Source organism: Pteropus medius, unplaced genomic scaffold (assembly GCF_902729225.1).
Source record: "Pteropus medius unplaced genomic scaffold, Ma_sr-lr_union100, whole genome shotgun sequence".
Lineage (NCBI taxonomy): Eukaryota > Metazoa > Chordata > Mammalia > Chiroptera > Pteropodidae > Pteropus > Pteropus medius.
In genome coordinates this window covers 16630799-16648110 of record NW_024351543.1, presented here as the reverse complement: position 1 = coordinate 16648110, position 17312 = coordinate 16630799, and positions in this window count along the sequence as shown.

Sequence of the window (17312 nt, the reverse complement as noted above, 5' to 3'; positions counted from 1 at the left end):
CTCTGTTGTTTTTTATGCAAACAGTGATATATATTTGGGCAAGAAATTGAAATCCACATTACATATTCCTATTAAATAGAGTGACCCAGTGCATGGAAAAGATGTGAAGCCTATATAAAGTTTCTCTTCTTCTTGAACATGATTCAGTTATCCTATAATTCTCAATTTTCAGACCTGGAGGCATTAGAATATCAGAAATCCAGCTTTTTGACTAATGTTTGCTTATTTGCATTAGCTAGGATTGTTCCAGGCAAGAAATTCTAGGAAGGAAGTATAGTTACATGGCACTCGGGGAAAATAATGCAATCATGACCAAACTAAAGAAGATAGCAGCCCCGATTAATGAGAGTCAATTATTTTCATGCAGGCCCCTTGGGTCCAAACCTTCCGATTATTAAAGAGAAGCTGAAAGTCTGATTCTTATCTGAAATTTCTCGTTTGAAATTATGTTGCAATGAATTAAATGAGTTTAAAAAATTTAAAAACAATGTAATCCCAAGAGATCACATCTCTGGTCTTACTGATACATTCATGAGCTGAGTTGATAAGTAAGAAGCCATGATGTCCATTATGAAGTCACTTGTGCAAACTGATGACTTGCTACTTCTGAGGAAGGTTCTAGAAGCTCACCTGAACCACTTACTCTCTCTTTCAACACAACCAAGGAACGAATTCTTTTACCGTCAACCCACCTTAACCTACTTGGTATAAGGTTGGATATAGAATTCCAAATATAAAGTTAGATCTTTTGAAGATCTACCTTCAGTTGTTCATTGCATGCAAGGAGGGCAGACTGTTAATCTTTTTCTCCATAGATTTTTTTTCTTTATGCACATATCCCAGCTCAGCTCCATCCTTCTCTAACCCATGCTCATCTATCATGGGCACTGGTCTCCTTTGAGCAAAACACCAAGTCAATTTCTAGGGAAAATCATCACAGTTTACAAATATGGTCCCTTCAGGGGAAGTCGCTCTTGAGATACTAACAGCTTACCTAAACAGTTTCATTGTGTTAAAGATGTGACTTAAACAACTAAAGAAGTGACTTAAAGAACTAAAGGATAGAGCTATGTCTGGAAGAAAAGTTTAGAAGGAGAAAAAAAGAGAAACAAAGTCAAGGAGTTTATAGATTGTTGATGCCATGGTTTGATCCAAGAGAGAGTGCAGGAACAGGTCTCCTGTAATCCTGGCCCTTGAGGTCACAATCAGAGAAACCTCTAGAAAAGCAAGTAATTGTAGAGGACTGTCTTTTTAATATTTATAATCTCTCTTCTCTCTCATTTCTAAAAACCTTTCTAGAAAAGAACCTGTATGTCTATAGGAAAGAATGCTGTCATTTAACACATCTGAGCCAGGACTATTGCTATTACTTTGAAAGATGTAGAGGAGGATATATACATATCAATTGATAAAACACCCTCCTAAAACTCTCAGAGATTTCTTGCTTTACTCTACTACCAATTACCCAGAATGACTGGGGACCATCCTGGATCTGTCTTTTACCCTTTCAAAGGCCCTTCATTAATTCATTTATTCAATCAATATTTCTTGAGTGTCTGTCACATTCCAGTCAGTCCTGCAGATGTTGAGGACACAGTATTGAACCATCATCTATCAGAACCCTCGACCAAGATATATCTGTATGGAAATTCTTATACTTTTGATCTTAATTACTAAAGGAGGAATCACTAGCACAGTAACACAAGAACAGAATGTTTTAATAGCATTTTTTCACTCATTTATTTAATTGTTTACTGAGGCCTCACATTATACCAGTTACTCTTCTAGACACTGAGATCCAATAGATGAATTTTTTTAGACCCTTGTATATGTCATATATAAGTATTATAGTTGAAGCACATTTTTTCAGAAAATGTTACTGGATTTATAATTGCTGTTTTAAAGAATATGTATCACATAGAAACCCCATTGCACAACTTCAGATTGCTTATGCAACTCATTTATATTATAGTGAGATAATCTCAGCTCTGAGATTAAGTTATCTCATGTGCAAAATGGGAGTAATGACATTTATATAATATTGTGAGATTTCAATGAGATAAACTGAAAAAAGCTTAATGAATATTGTGCACAATATAGAATTTGTAGCTTTTATTTTTATTATCATGTAAATTTTGATAGATATATTTTAGACACTGGAGTATTTCATGTACCTCAAACCAGGAGATTTAAATTACTCTGAAGAAACTTGCCAGAGAAAGAGTTGGAATACTTCTCTCCAACACCAGTTTATTTTATAGGATAGAAGTCATCCTCCTGTCAGCTTTAAGCAGATCAGCTTCCAGAAAGCTAATGCCATCACTTTGAGTTTAGATACAAGTCACCTCTATTGTTTCCAGGAAAAGAATATCTTTAAAAAAGTAATCACAAAATATCTGATGTTACTGAAACTCACTGCTTTGCTTCCTAGAAGACGAAGTTTTGGACAACAGGAGTTTTCTTTAGCTTTATTATTTTTTTTTTCCCATCATAAGGACAGAAAGCAAGCTCTCTTAGACCAATCTATTTTTTCTTCCATGTTTATTTCAAGCCCAGAGGGAATTCCAAGCTTCCCGTTCATCTGTGGAAAAAAGTGGCATAAGTAAAGAAGAAATAAATGTATTCTCCCCTCACTAGCAGTTTGGGGAAGGAAACTTAAATCACATCCCCAAACATTTATTTACATTGTATATAGTATTTGTTAAATGGCCAAAGGACCTTAAGGGGTACAGAGAGAGGACAACTTTTAGAAGCTTATAGAAAATGAGTTATTAACGCAGTATTTCTGTGTCAGAAGGAAAAAGGAATGTGGCTTTGTTCCACTGTTTGTGAACTTTTGTGTGTTCGAAAATATTTTGAAGGTGAAGTTTTAAGAGCAGGACTTGCAAACAATAATTTTGCTATCTTTGCAATTATCCTGTGGCACTGAGGAGTTCTGGCATTCTCTAAACTGCCCTTCTTGGAGAACATTGTTGATCATGGTGTTTTTTTGTCCCTTCAAGATGAGCCATCAGCTCACCTATTTTGTTTTCTTTTGCTGAGCAATATTGTTCCTAGGCACTTTAGTGAAGTCACAATAAACTAGGCAAGCAACCAGCAGGCCCTTGACACAAAGTCATTTATTGATCTAAAAACAGTGCTGTGCTAACCTCACCTTTCAACCTTCTAGTGCAAAAACTCCAGTTCCTCAAAAACAGATAAAATGTTAACAACAAAATACCTGACATCCTTGTTTTCAGTGCGCATTTGACACATCTAGAAAAGAGAATCCTGCCTGATTATGATTATAATTACTATCTTCTTAGCTATGGTGACTTTTACATCCCACATCTTTTACGTCGCTTTAGAAGTTAAATATTTTGCCTTGTTGTGCCCAAAAGCAAAAACAGATCAGACCAATGTCTCAATTGTACAGCTGATGTTGCAAATTTACAAGACTCTGTGTCATTCCTTATATTATGTAAATAAAATATTATGTAAATAAATAAAAGGGCATTTTAGAAGAACAGAAATGAGGAATTGTTTGTCAAAAGGAGTTTTGTGTTATAATGACTAAAGTTATGTATGCAACTGGATAAAAGCAATAATTTTAACTTGTCATTCATTCATTCATTCATTCATTCGTTCATTCATTCATTCATTCATGTACTCATTCTTTTAATGGCTAATATGAGCCAGAAAGTAGAGTGAGTCCTAGTGATTTGACCAGTTATAAACAAAATCACCTTTTCTTCATTATCTTGGCACTTACAGTGTATTAGAGTAAAATACAATCACCTTATAAACAAATTAATCCCAGATTGTACCCAGTGCTCTGAAAAACATTAACAGCTAATGGAGGGGTGGAAGAATTCAGTTTCTGTAAAATTTGGGGGATGAACACTCCAGTCAGAGGGAACAGCAGGTACAACAGCCGCGAGGCAACATGGCAAAAGTTTGATGCAGGAACTGGAGGGTGCATGAGATTTAGTGTAAAAATTGTTCAGAAGTTCTACGTCATGCATGGTCGGGTCGTGTTATCTGTCCTGTATTATTTCCCCAGTTCCTCTTCTATGATCTATATTAGATGTCCCTGTAAAGTTTTTGAACTCACCCTTTACTTCCCTGTCCCTAAATCTTGGCTCACACTGGCATACCATTTTTTTCTCATCTCTAAATGTTATATTATGCTGAGCAAAAAACAAAAACAAAGAAAACGGGGCATAAACTGTGTGATTCCATCTGTATGAGATTCTATAACAGGAAAAATTCATCTATAATGACAGAAAGCAGTTCAGTGGTTGCCAGGACCTAGAAGTTTGGGGGAGGATGACATAACATAATGGGACATATAGGAACTTTGTGGAGGATGAAAATGTATTATATCGTGTTATGGTAGTATTTGTCAAAGCCTTCAAACTGAATGCTGAAATGGGCATTTATCATTTATAAATTGTACTTCAATAAAATTCTTTGAAATATTATAAAATAAGGGGACAGATATTTTTAAAAGCTAAAATCCATCATATGCACTGTCTCTACCCTAATCAAAAATAAGCTCTATCTCCCATTATTAAGCTATGTGCTACAGATTTTTGTACTTGTGACAAGCATACCTTGCACAGCCTTTAATGAGAGTCATGGTCTTATACTGGTTGTTTCTCCATTGAGTTTGCATATTCCCGTATGAGAGAATCTATGTCCTGTTTGTCTTTTTCTCCCTTCATAGCACTTAGCTCAGAACTCAAAAAAAGAACCTCCCTGAGCATTTGTTAAATGAATAACACTATTTTCATATTTACAACCTACCTGATTCCCCAAAAGGATGAGCAGGAAACAAAATTGATTTCCAGAGGTTGATGAATGAATGTACTGTTCTTGGCACTGAAGCCCATATCCTGGCTCCATGTGTAGAAACTGAGGGCAGAATGGGTTTTTGACCTACCTTCTTCACATCTGTACTTGCTTATTAACTTAATGAAATGCTTGTGATGGCTTCTCTTTTCTCCAGTAGGTAAATGCTGGACAGCCTCTCTACATTATCCATCTTAATGGCCCAGTATTTCTCTGTAGTGGAATCAGTTGTTGGCTAGCCATAAAGAGGTGGACACAACACTTTAATAAGAAGGTGGCTATTATGTCCCATTATAATATCTAGTGAAGGAAATCCGAAGGAGCATAGTGGTCTATTGCATAACTGCTTCTCTCGGATTGTTCTTGGGAAAAGCTCTGTAAATCAGTTCCTGTGCTTACTCTTAAGAAGCCTCCCCCACCTCACCCTTCCCTCATACCTTCTCCCTATGCAATTTTTAGTGTTCTCAACTGGCTGATTACTTGGAATATTAGCTTTTCAAAATATGACACAGAAGTTCACCAATTCCTTCCAACTCATAACACTTTAAAATTGAGACTCCAAATTATTCCTGTAAAAATAGCTGATCTTTATGACTCCTAGGGGATTTCTTATTTTAATCTGAAACCTTCAGAAATGGCTCAGTTTTGTGGAAATGATGGGGGAATGTCTGCTCTTAGCAGTTTTTGTGTTCAAGGGCAAATCAAGCTCTGTGCTTGCTAACTCTAATTTTCTAAGGGTTATGAGACTTTAATTTGATTCTTTATTCAGTGTGTGTAAAATGTTCACTGGAATTTGCATAATGCATTTATTGTATAATCACTCTTCATATTGGTTACCTGCTTCCTCAAATGGACATTACTTTTTTAAGGGGATATATTAACGTTGGGCCAATTCGAACTGTGTAACTAAACAGAATTAGGCATATCTCTGAAGGACAAACATAAAAGAGAGAGAAGGAGGGCATTTACTTGTTCTGAAATTGGCTATTATGTAAAACTAGCCTCAATTCTGTATTTTCAAATATTCATTTTGCAAATATAAGCAGGGGAGGACCGCTGTCTTTTAAAGTATAAAGATTTGTTATGTGGAGAAGGGATTACTCTTGTCTGCCTTGTCTGTTAGAATGTGCTTAAGTCACACGGAATAAATCAGGGCGCCAAAATTCAGCATAGTCTAAGAAGGTGAGGGAGTTGGAAAGAGAGGATGCCTTAGGCACTAGGCCAGGTGTTTTAAAGGCATTTAAGTTCATTCAATGCCCAGAGCCAACATATAATTAAGGTAATATTATTATTACCCTTAATTTTGGTTGAGTGTTCTGTGCCTTTGGACTCATTGCTATTGAATAGAGGAGCTAGGATTTGAACCCAGACTGTATGTTGCCAACATCTTTGTCCTTCAACTACATCAAAGAGTTTTCTATTAAATACACTTCTCCAGTGTGAGCTGCCTTGGGAGATTGTGTATTCCCTAACATTAGCATTGTCTATGTGGAGCCTGCAGAAGCATTTGGCAAAGAGACCGAAGGAAAATGTAAGATCAGATAGAGATTGGGTGAGATGATATATAAGATCCCAATTTTCTCTGCAATTTTATGAGAACAGTAGGCCCAGTCCTGACTTGCTGAGTGGCTTGTTACAGACCAGGGTGTCTCTGTCTCCAATGTGCATACCGTCACCTGGAGATCTTGGCAAAATGTAGAGACTGACTCAGTGAATCTGGGGTGGGCCCAAGAGTCTGCATTTCTAACAAACTCCCAAGTAATTCTGTCACTGCTAGCCCACAGACCACACATATAGTGGCAAAGTAAAAACCCTCACAGGCGAAGCCCCTCTGGTCTCTGCTTGCAAAGCCATTTCCCTAGTGATTGAGGTCTTGACCCTAGTGAGGACAATTGTGTTTAAACATCCTGTCATAGTTCTCTAAACTGCATCTCAACCAGCATGTCCGAGCATCTCAACCAGAATTCCTGTTCTTTTTAGACAGTTAGGATTCTTCAGGCAAGCCCTACCTATAAGAACGAAGACCTCAGCTGTAAGTCATGGATCCCCAGATAGTAAAGGGACAAGAGTTTGTACTCTCAGCTAACACACCAACTTACAAATTAGAGTAAAATTTCCTTGGGGAAACATGTCTTTGATTGTTGAAAAAAATTCCACTTTCAACATAAATATGTGTAATCATCAGTATAATGTCATGACTGTTCAAACTCTTGGTATCCTTTCTGAATCACAGATACAAAATTTTGTTTCAGAAAGTCCTGATATAGTTCCAAAATTCCTTTGAGATGAATCCAGCTTAATTGCAATGAGAAGGAAAATGGGCTTCAATCCCCCTGTATTTAAGAAGAGTATTGTTTTAATTCAATTTAACTAAGTTCTGATATCTTTGTTTTGCAATTCATAATGGTTCTTCTTTGAAACATCTTTGAAGGAAACAAAACATTTAGGAAAATCACTGTAATGTTTAGGAAGCTTTAGACTTATTGTCTATCTATATTTTATTATTTTTTAAAATCTTTCAAAGAGTTGGAGTAAAATCAGTTTTGCAAGTTAGGAATCATTTGCAAAGGCATAATGTAGATCTCAGAAATCTTTAAGAAAGACTTGGGCAATTGAGAAGCTGAAAATAATAAATTGACAAGATTATAGAGATTCATATTTATTGACCAGGAACAAGTAGCCACATATGTCATGTGGAGAAAAGGCAGATTATTAAACTGTGTGCACAATCTGATATCATTTGGTTAAAAATAGAGACAAAAGTAAATAAATAGTTTATCTTTGAGTGATGTCATTATGGCTACTTTTTCTCTATGTTGACCGAAATGTCTTCAATAAATTTGTGTAACTTTTAAAAATAGAAGAAAACAACACTTCTAGTTATTTTTAGGGTAAAATGGATAATTGGGGGACTATTTACAAAATCTTAACTACAAATGTTTTTCAAGATTTCAAATAGTAGGACTTATTTTTATTATTCCATAAATCCCTAAATTCCAGTAGCAAATACAATAGCAAGAGATCAAAAATTAGTTCTAGTTACTCTCTCAAGTTAGAACGTCAGAAGGAATCATAGGACAGTTAGGACAGTTTCTTAGGAAAGCGGACGAGAGCAATAAGATCTAGGTGGAAATGGACTTACATTTCACCGGATACTATTTCGTTTGGCTTGATTTTTATTTTTTTTAACAACATGTATCTGTTACTCTCAATTGCCCATATGTGCACTCTACATTTATTTTTTTTAATTCTAATACAAAACTCGGATTGTATTTTGTATACGAGGTGGGATGGAGAGAAGTAATTTGAGGTCCAAGAGGACGTAAAAGTCACTGTTCCTCATAGCGATAGGGTCAATATTTGTGGATATTTGTTTAAAGTATCTGAAATAAGGCCTATAGACATGATTGAAGACTGTGTCTAGTAAAATATGGGTCAATGTTAGTCATATATATGGCTTTAGTTAAACAGAAAATCACGATGGAGCCCTTTTCCAGGAAAATAATTGTGTTGAAAGGGAAGTAGGGCCTTGTATAGCAATTTAAATAAAGTAACAAGATGGTAGAGGGAATATCACATGTGACAAAAACAGAGGCTTACAGGTAATGCATGCTTCTTAAAAGGGTTGACCTGTACATAGGATTCACTTTCTCTTCCACCTTCTTTGCACTGAGCTACATTTTTAATGTATCCCTCTGAGTGGTTGCCCAGTTCTGTTACAATGTCCATCCTGTAAAGATGAATGGCTGGTGAATGGGGGTGTCTCTGCTGTAGAAGGATATGTAAGACTACAAACCTGCTTCCCTGGCCATCGGCTGAAGCCTTTGTGTATGAATGTGGATTAAAGTACCTGGTGGAGGGGAGTACGAATGGGGGTCTTGTCCTCCCATTGATCCTCACACAATGGAGGCCATCATATCTGCTCTTTTGATGGAGTAATAAACTACAGTTCTAGCTGTCCGTAAGACCAGAACAAGGAGAGGAAGGGTAGGATGGGCCCTCAGGAATGAAATCATAGTTAGTTTTGCCTACCCTACTATGCACTGGGATTGCAGACAAACGGAGTATTCAGTTACAGCTTGCTTCCATTGTAATTACAAACTCAGTGGAATTGTTTTGTAATCAATACCCTGGCTGTCTTCTGCAGTCACACTGCACTGCATACTTGTACCTCCTGCACTTTTTGATGGCAGAGACACATGGGACCAATGATTCATACAAGACACATTTTTCATCTGTATCCTTGAACACTTCCTGCTAGAAAAGTAGCTTGACAGGATGATTCACAGAGGTTAATCTGCCCATTTACAGCCAAGCAGAATGCTACCTTAATCTCTATAATATTATAATAAAATAAAGGTTAGTCTAGTCTAAGACCTTGGCAAATCAGTGAGTTTCTTTAATCTCAATAAAGCATAGTGATCTCTCTAAGCCAATAAATAATGATCCTTATCCTAATTTTGACTTTATTCAGTACAAAGAAGCAATTTCTCTCATTTAAAAATCAATTGAGCAGGGTGAGGAAGGAAGTGAGTTTTGGGATTTGAATTTGTGTTTGGTTTAATAAGACTTTTTGTGCAACATAAATGGAATGAGAAAGTGTCCCATTTTCAAATGGCATACTACTAAGTATGTTGCTTCCTAAATTTGTCTGTCTTTGTAATTGTTTTATTCTGCCGGGAAATGCCATTTATTACCTAATTTATTTTCCCCGGTCTGCACTTTTGTCATTTATGCACAAAATATACTGAGTTTTCCCTGACCTGAGAGAAGTATGTGCCATTTTAGTACACTAGCACTTTCTTTTCACCTTTTATGTGGTACTGATTCCTCTCAATACCTTATATTTAACTTAATTCATTTCTACTGTGTACAAACACTGACAAACAGAAGTTGGAATAATAGTTACAAGTAAATTTAGAATGTGGATAGTTTTACCATCATTTGTCACTCATTGAAAGGGGACCTGATGCATGTATTTACTCTGATGAGCAGAACCATACCCACCAAACCATGAATACTAAACTGAATACAAATATGCCATTTTGCATATGCTTACCTAACTTAACCCCTATGTGTAAGTACACCCTCCACTGTGATTAAATTCTTTATCTACCCCACTAGACTATAAACTCCCTGAGCCATGTTAGAGTACCTTGGTTTTTCTTGTGACCTTTAGCATGCTATCTTTCTTGCACATGGTATAAATGTGTAGTAAATTAAATAATAATAATGGGAAAGTCACATTATGGTTCAAAAGTGTCCCTTATAACAGATAAATCCTATTCCAAAAACTGATATCTCAATTTAGTGTTTCTGGCACTAGAATATCTGAATGTTTAAGTAATTAAGCTCAAACATTAGGGGAATATACTGAAGCATTATAATGGATACTAAATAATGGACATTGTTACCCATCTTATTTGCCTCTATTAAGAGTCTAAAGGCTGTAGTCCTTTGCATGGGAAGTACATATGATGTCCTTTTCTGTATGACAGTTCCATTCTATTTTCTAAAGACGTTTCAAAGCATAGATTATTTCAGATTTTAGTAGTTTAGAGTTTTTTCCTCATCAAAATTAGCACTATTGTCTCAGACTTTTGCATTCTAGCAAGATCTGTCTTTTGCCTTTACTTTTCACACATCTAGGTTAGGCTACATTGCTATTGCATTGGTTCTTCTGTTGTATCCTTGCTCCATTATAAAGATCACTCACAGGAAATGGGTGCAAAAAAAAGATGATGAAGAAATGACTGAGTTTTTGTGTTAGTTTGATTTTATAAGTTTAAAAGTAGCAAATAACTTATCAATGCTGTCCTTCTAGTACCTTCTTTGATCACACAATGCAGAGAACTAGGAAATCCAATAATAAGAGAAGACTTTCAGCAATAACTCAACGGATTACGGATGCGAGAGAAATCCAGCAGAAATACAAAGTCACAGAGGCAGCCTAGATTCCATCGAACTTTCCGGAAGCCTGCAAACCACTCCTCTCTGCCTGCAGCCACCTTAACCTCCCTGCAACTCAGTTTTCTTGCTCTGAGCCCAGACAACAGCCACAGAACATCGTAAAGCCTAAATAAAAGGCGGAGGAATTTATGGAAGGGCAATTCTGAAACATATCCCACCTGTTAAATTTGAGTAGAATTTCAGTTGAAAGTATAATTCCTAGACAAAGCATTCTCGTACTCTGTTTAGAAATTGCATTTGACTCATCTGGATCGTCTTTCCAAGAACTCGGGTGCTACATCAAGCCCTTTGTGTGTGAAGTGGGCTTCTGTGGCAGTCATTCTGAAGAGGAAGAACCATGCAGATACTGTGAAATTTAACATGCAGTTACACTCTGAGTGCAAGTCTCTCTCGGATGCCTGGGTACAAGCACAGATCTGAAGCTGGAGCTCTGGTTTTATCATTTCCCCCCATATAAGAACAATCTCAATGTTAGTAAATACGTAAGCAGTTCAACAGGGAATTTAAGGAGCCAGTAGCAATGCTGAAGTATGAAACAAGCTCTTAAAGATGGTAAAGAATCATTTAACGAAATTCATATGAATTGTGACACACTAGTCCAGTTGAAGGGCAAAGGTCACAGAGAAGCTGCCTACAAATGCACTAAAAAAATCCTCTGGGCAATACTATTATTTGTAGAATTATGTCACAATTTATATGTTTATATATATATATATATATATATATATATATATATATATATGTAAATACATATATAAATATGTTGTTTCTATAAAATTGTCAATCTTGTAGTGCAACAAAAATAATAAAACTTTAAATTAACACACAAAGTGTAAAGCATTTCAGGAAAATATCGATTATATCTGCCAATGGATTGAGTGTATTTGGCGAATGACCTAATTAGCGTGGAGTTGGTTCTTTCTCACTGCTCTGCTTCTCGCTAATTGCAGAACTGCTGGCCTTCTCCCCCTGATAAGGAAGAAAAACAAGGATAGGGTATGTGGAGAAACAGTGACATTATTCAGTTTTAATTCATTTGAACCTGCTGCCAAGCTTAATTATGTAATTGAGGGAGTTAGACCAGTGGGCTTCCAGCCACTTGGGCTGCAGTTTCTTCTGATGGTTACCAGTCACGGGTGTTTTATCGAGGATTTTACCAGTCACCATAAAGCACTATTAGCTGGAGCTGAACTAATCTCCCTACCCTGCCCCTCACCAGATGTAGCTACAGAGGTTTCTGTTCCCAGACTTGATTATTTGTCATTAAGGAAAGCAAATTGAAACCAAAACGAAGTTCCTTTCTTCCTTAGTAAATGCATCATTATTCTTTAGGGGCTGCTTTGTATTTCATTTTTTCTTCAGAATGTGATGTAGTATCTGCTGTCACATAAAACTCAGGAATGCAATGTTTATTTCTAGAATCAGAGTGTTTTTCAGCGTTGCTTGAGACATTTTTGCCTCTGAACTTCCATTTTAATTAAAGTGAGTGTGTATGAAAAACACAGAAGTCGGTGAACTATTTCAGTTCTGGTGGCTTATTATTTATTTATAACTGTTTTACCTGGTTTTAGCTCCCCTGTTAATGTGAAGATATTTTGTACGAAGGGGCCATTTTCTTTCCTTGCTGGCAAGATGACTCCATAGAAATACACTTCTCCAAGTTCACCCTTTACCTCCCCAATTCAGAGAAAACTGAGGGTATTTCATGCCTCACAGATATTTCTTCTGTTTGGATTGGAGTTTAGCCCTGGAGATCAGCATAATAATTTTGTAATATCCTGTGTAACATTTGGTGAGGGGGAAGGAGAGGGAGGAGCCCAGGGAGAAGAAGCCTCACAGGAGTAATAAGAGGCTAGGAATCATGAAATCCAAGGCTGCTTTCTGGGTGACAGCATGCCTGAACCAGCACCGTGACTGCCTGGCATTTATGTAGTTCTATACAGTCAAAGTGTATTAACAGACATTCTTATCAGTTAATTTCCACTGTGGTCCCATGAAGTAAGTTAGCATCTTTTAAACAGGCTCTCAATTAATTTTCACAAATATTTACTAAGCACAGGCTATGTGTTATGCATAGTCCCAATAATGGGGAACAGACAAAGAAATAATACCTGGTAACTAAGGGTGTTCTTTTTAAAAAAAAATCCAGTTACATTGAAGGGAAGGGTCTCTCTTTTAGCAAAAGGTAGACTTCATATATGTTCTAGATCCCCTCACCCCTTCACCTCAGGAATATTATTGTATAAATTATCCCCTTGCCCTCTTGAAGCTTTAATCTCATGCTTTTTGCTTGAACTTTCTTATCAACATTCACAAATGCTAAAAACAGTCCCTTAGAAGGTGCAACAAATAAGTATTTGTTGAATAATTTGAATAAATAGTACTTCTCTACCCTGGCTTCACACTGAAATCAGCTGGGAATAGACACACACACGTGTATGTGCGCGCGCACGCATGTGTGTGTGTGTAAACACTTGAGCCACATTCCCCCAAATATTGATTTAATTGTATTGGGGGTGAGTTCTGGACATTGATATTATTTTTAGCTCCCAAAGTGATTCTAGTGTGCAGCCATGGTTAAAAACCATAGTATCGTCTACAAACAAACAAAAACAACTCATTAGACCTCACATCCCCCACTTTAGCTAAAGCTGCCTATTAGTTCTCCATCCTAGCCAAGATAACGGCAAAGAGGCCTCTAAGCACTCTGTCTGCCTCCTCACCTTTCTCACTCTTCAACTACTCAGGCAGACTTTATTCCCACCACTTGCCTGAAGCAAATCACAATAATGACATCCACTCTCCTAAACACACTGGGCATTTCCAAGTTCCCGTGAGTTCATGCTCTCAGTAGCATTCGGTACAGTTGATTTCTCTCTCCTCAGACACTTCCTCACCTTAGCTATGAGACATCCTATTCCCATTTTGTTTCCTTTTTCTCATTGATTCTCCCTTTACCTCCTGTGCAATCTTATTTTCTTATCTGACACCTAAATGCTGAAGCTGTTCAAGCTCCCCAAGCTGGGCCCTTTGTTTCTATTAACACTAGCTATTTTTTTTTTTTGTCTATTTCCATCTTTGTAAATATCTTTATGCTGTTGACTTCCCAATTTATATTTCCAATCTTATTCCTTGTTTGTGCACCAGTCTAAACACTCCAAACTGCTACATGCCATTTTTACTTAGAAGTCTCGTAGGCATTTCTGGCTCAACATGTTCTCAAACCAATATTTTAAGTTTCCCATCTCCCCGGTTTGATCCTTCTTCAGTCGCCTCATTTCAGTAAATTACATCTCCGCCCACCCAGTGGCTTATGCCAAGAAAGAACAGTAGTAATCCACGTCCTCCGTATCTCCCTTACTCCCAATCCAGTCAATTCATTACTGAGTCCTATTAATTATATCTCCAAAATATAATTCAGATCATCTCTTTCATCCCATTCATTTCGTTTGTCCCTAAGTCGCCTTTCCGGTTCCATTCTTGCTGCCCACCTTCTCCACAACCATTTACTCTTCAGCAGAAGCCAGCTGGAGTGACGGTGTAAGAAATGCAGATCCCTTCATGCCACTGTTTCCTTAAAGCTTTCAATAATAAATAACCAATAGTTAGATTCTATATTATATGCTCTTGCTTTCTTTCAAAGGAGACATGCTATTTTGTAATTAGAGATTCATTTATATGGTTATTTGTTTAGTGTCCATCTCCCAACTCAACGATAAGCTGCATAAGATGGGAACTGGTACTATTTTATTCACTACTATGTACCCTGTGCCTGGCAAAGTGGCCGAAATTAATTTCATTATTGAATAAAAGAATAAGCATGGAAATGGATGAGGAAGATTGACCAAAGCATGAGGTGCAAAGGGGTGCCTTGCCATACCTCACTTAGCCAGTTCTACTGAGAACTCAACCACACCATTAATAATGTACTGACTGAATGGGCTGGACTGAATCCTTTAGTGGAATTGTTTTATTCTGTGCCCTAACTTCAAAATCCAAGGAATTTTTAAGAATTTCATTCTCTCCATCATGAGTTTCAGGGGCTACCAGAAATGGTTCACAAAGTGAGGTTACAAAGCAGTTCATCGTGTGATGTATTTGGGAACTGTATATGTAGATGGCCTCAAATCCTGGATCTGCCAATTAAGCAGCTTGTGATTCCTTATCACCTTGCCTGAGCCTCCGTTTCTTCATTTATACCCATGAATGTGCATGAGGACCATAGTACATAAAATTATGTACTTTGGTCAACCACCCAGCATAGTATCTGGGACAGAGGAGATAATGTCTACATTTTAATTTTACTTTCCACTTCCTTTAACTCTAATATTTAACTTATTTTGTTCTTTTTCCTCTTTTTCTTTCTGCCTTTTTTTTCTATCTTACTCAGTGGGTAGTAATACTTATATCACTCACATAGTTTGAATTTTGTAGGAAGAGAAGAATTAGCAGTACTTACAGAACAGTCTCCCTTTTGGATTAGAAATACAAACTTCACGACTACTCTGCCCAGCTTTTCAAGAGCATTTTATGTACACTGCTAGCTAACAAGTTCATTTCAGGATAACATGCTGGGAGGGAAAAAAAAAAAAAGAAGGCGAGATTCAAGGAGAGAAAATTAAACAGTTAAAAGAAACAACTTGGTAATTAAATTCTCTTGCACATTTCTTCAGTTATTTGGGTGAGGGGTGGGAATTACAGTTCATGGTTAGTAAATTTGCCTTAATAGCTCACCTCCAAACTTCTAAATGAGAGAAGTATTAGAATACAGAGCTAATTCCTGCCTAACAGATGAAAAGAGGAGTAGGATACATATGGTGGCCTTTTTAGATGTGCCAAACAAAGCTGCCCTCATACTCATTCTTGAGCATTTTAAATACTCTTGGCAGCTCACATCACTGTTAGATAAGCACTGAACTCATATCACCTATTTTATGAGCGTGCAAAATCCCTTTTTCATTTATTCTATTTTACTGACTATTTCTTCGGCGTCACTCTGTATACATACACGTACACACACACGCACACACACACATAATCGGTGAACGGTATAGACAACTGTTGTGCCCTTTTCAGATTATACTCAGGTAACAAGTGGCATGGGTATTTTAAAAGTATTTACTTATTTTAAAATGTGTGCTTTATTTTTAAAAGAAACTTGAATATGTATCTCATTATTCACTTTATTCACTTATCACAGATCACTTTAGAGTCAAAATAGTGTTTTTAGATGTTACGGAGAGAGATAACGTTCTGTAATGAATTAGTATTGGCTTAGGAATCAACTGGAACTAGGTTCAAACCCTAACTTTCCGTTACAACCTTTATGTATTCACACAGTTAACATATATTTTTTGAATGCCTACTGCGTGCCAGGTACTGCTGAGGTTGCTGGTGATATTTTTATGCAAGTTCTATCATGGCTCTTATTAATATTAACTTTAAAAATTAACTTTAAAAACTTTTAAAAATATTTTTCAGAATTTTGTGTTCCTCAATCATGCAGCAAATCCAATGAAGAAAGTGCAACATGGTTAAATAATCTATTACCTTACCAAATTAGTCTAAATCAGGTTGCTGGTTGTACAACCAACTTCTAAAGCAATCACTAGAAAATAGGACTTAACTGTTTTATGTTTAATGATATTTTGGTATTTTTTTCTGGACATAGTAAGGACCATAGATTGAGAGACTTTATGTTAGACCAGGGACATGAATGCAAGTTTGACAACAAATAGACATTCTATCGATATCATAGAGACACAGCTGTTGTGAGAGCTAACGAGGGGTTTCGTGTTTTCACAGGTTACGGGTTTGTGGATTTCGATAGTCCCGCAGCTGCACAGAAAGCAGTAGCATCTCTCAAGGCAAATGGAGTGCAGGCACAGATGGCCAAGGTAAGAGTGGTATTCAGATTCTGTTTGTTTTGTGATCATATATTTCTCTGTTGCTGTGAGCTGAAATCAGAATAGGAGTTTGCAATAATTTGGATTATATTTATCTGTTAGGGAAAAGTAAGAAACCTCACAATAGATTTGGCTTAGAAAAATCTGGCTGATTTATTTCATTGTTTCTTTGCATATATTTACTAATGTGTTCTTTTGTTACAGTGACCTCATTAGTGATTTAAGGGCACTTGTGAAGGATTTTGTGTTGCCTAAAAAGGCTGTATGTGTGTGTGTCTAGGATTTTCACCAGTAATAGTGTTAGAGCAGTACGGTTTGGAGCAAGTTGTCTTTGATACATACTGCTAAAAAAATTGTTTACTCTCATGTTAGGGAGAGCTGATTGCTAAATGATGAAGTTGTATGATCTGTTCAGGGAAAGAGGTTAACCAAAGTGTATGCTGTTTATACTGCTGGCATTTCACTTTGGCTTTTATTGAGTTCCCTAGATAATAACTTCCTAGATATTAATAATTTTCAATTCTCATTGATATGTAGAACAAGTAGTATGGAAATTCCTATCTGAAATTATCATACATTTTTATATTCAAGGAAATAAAGTCA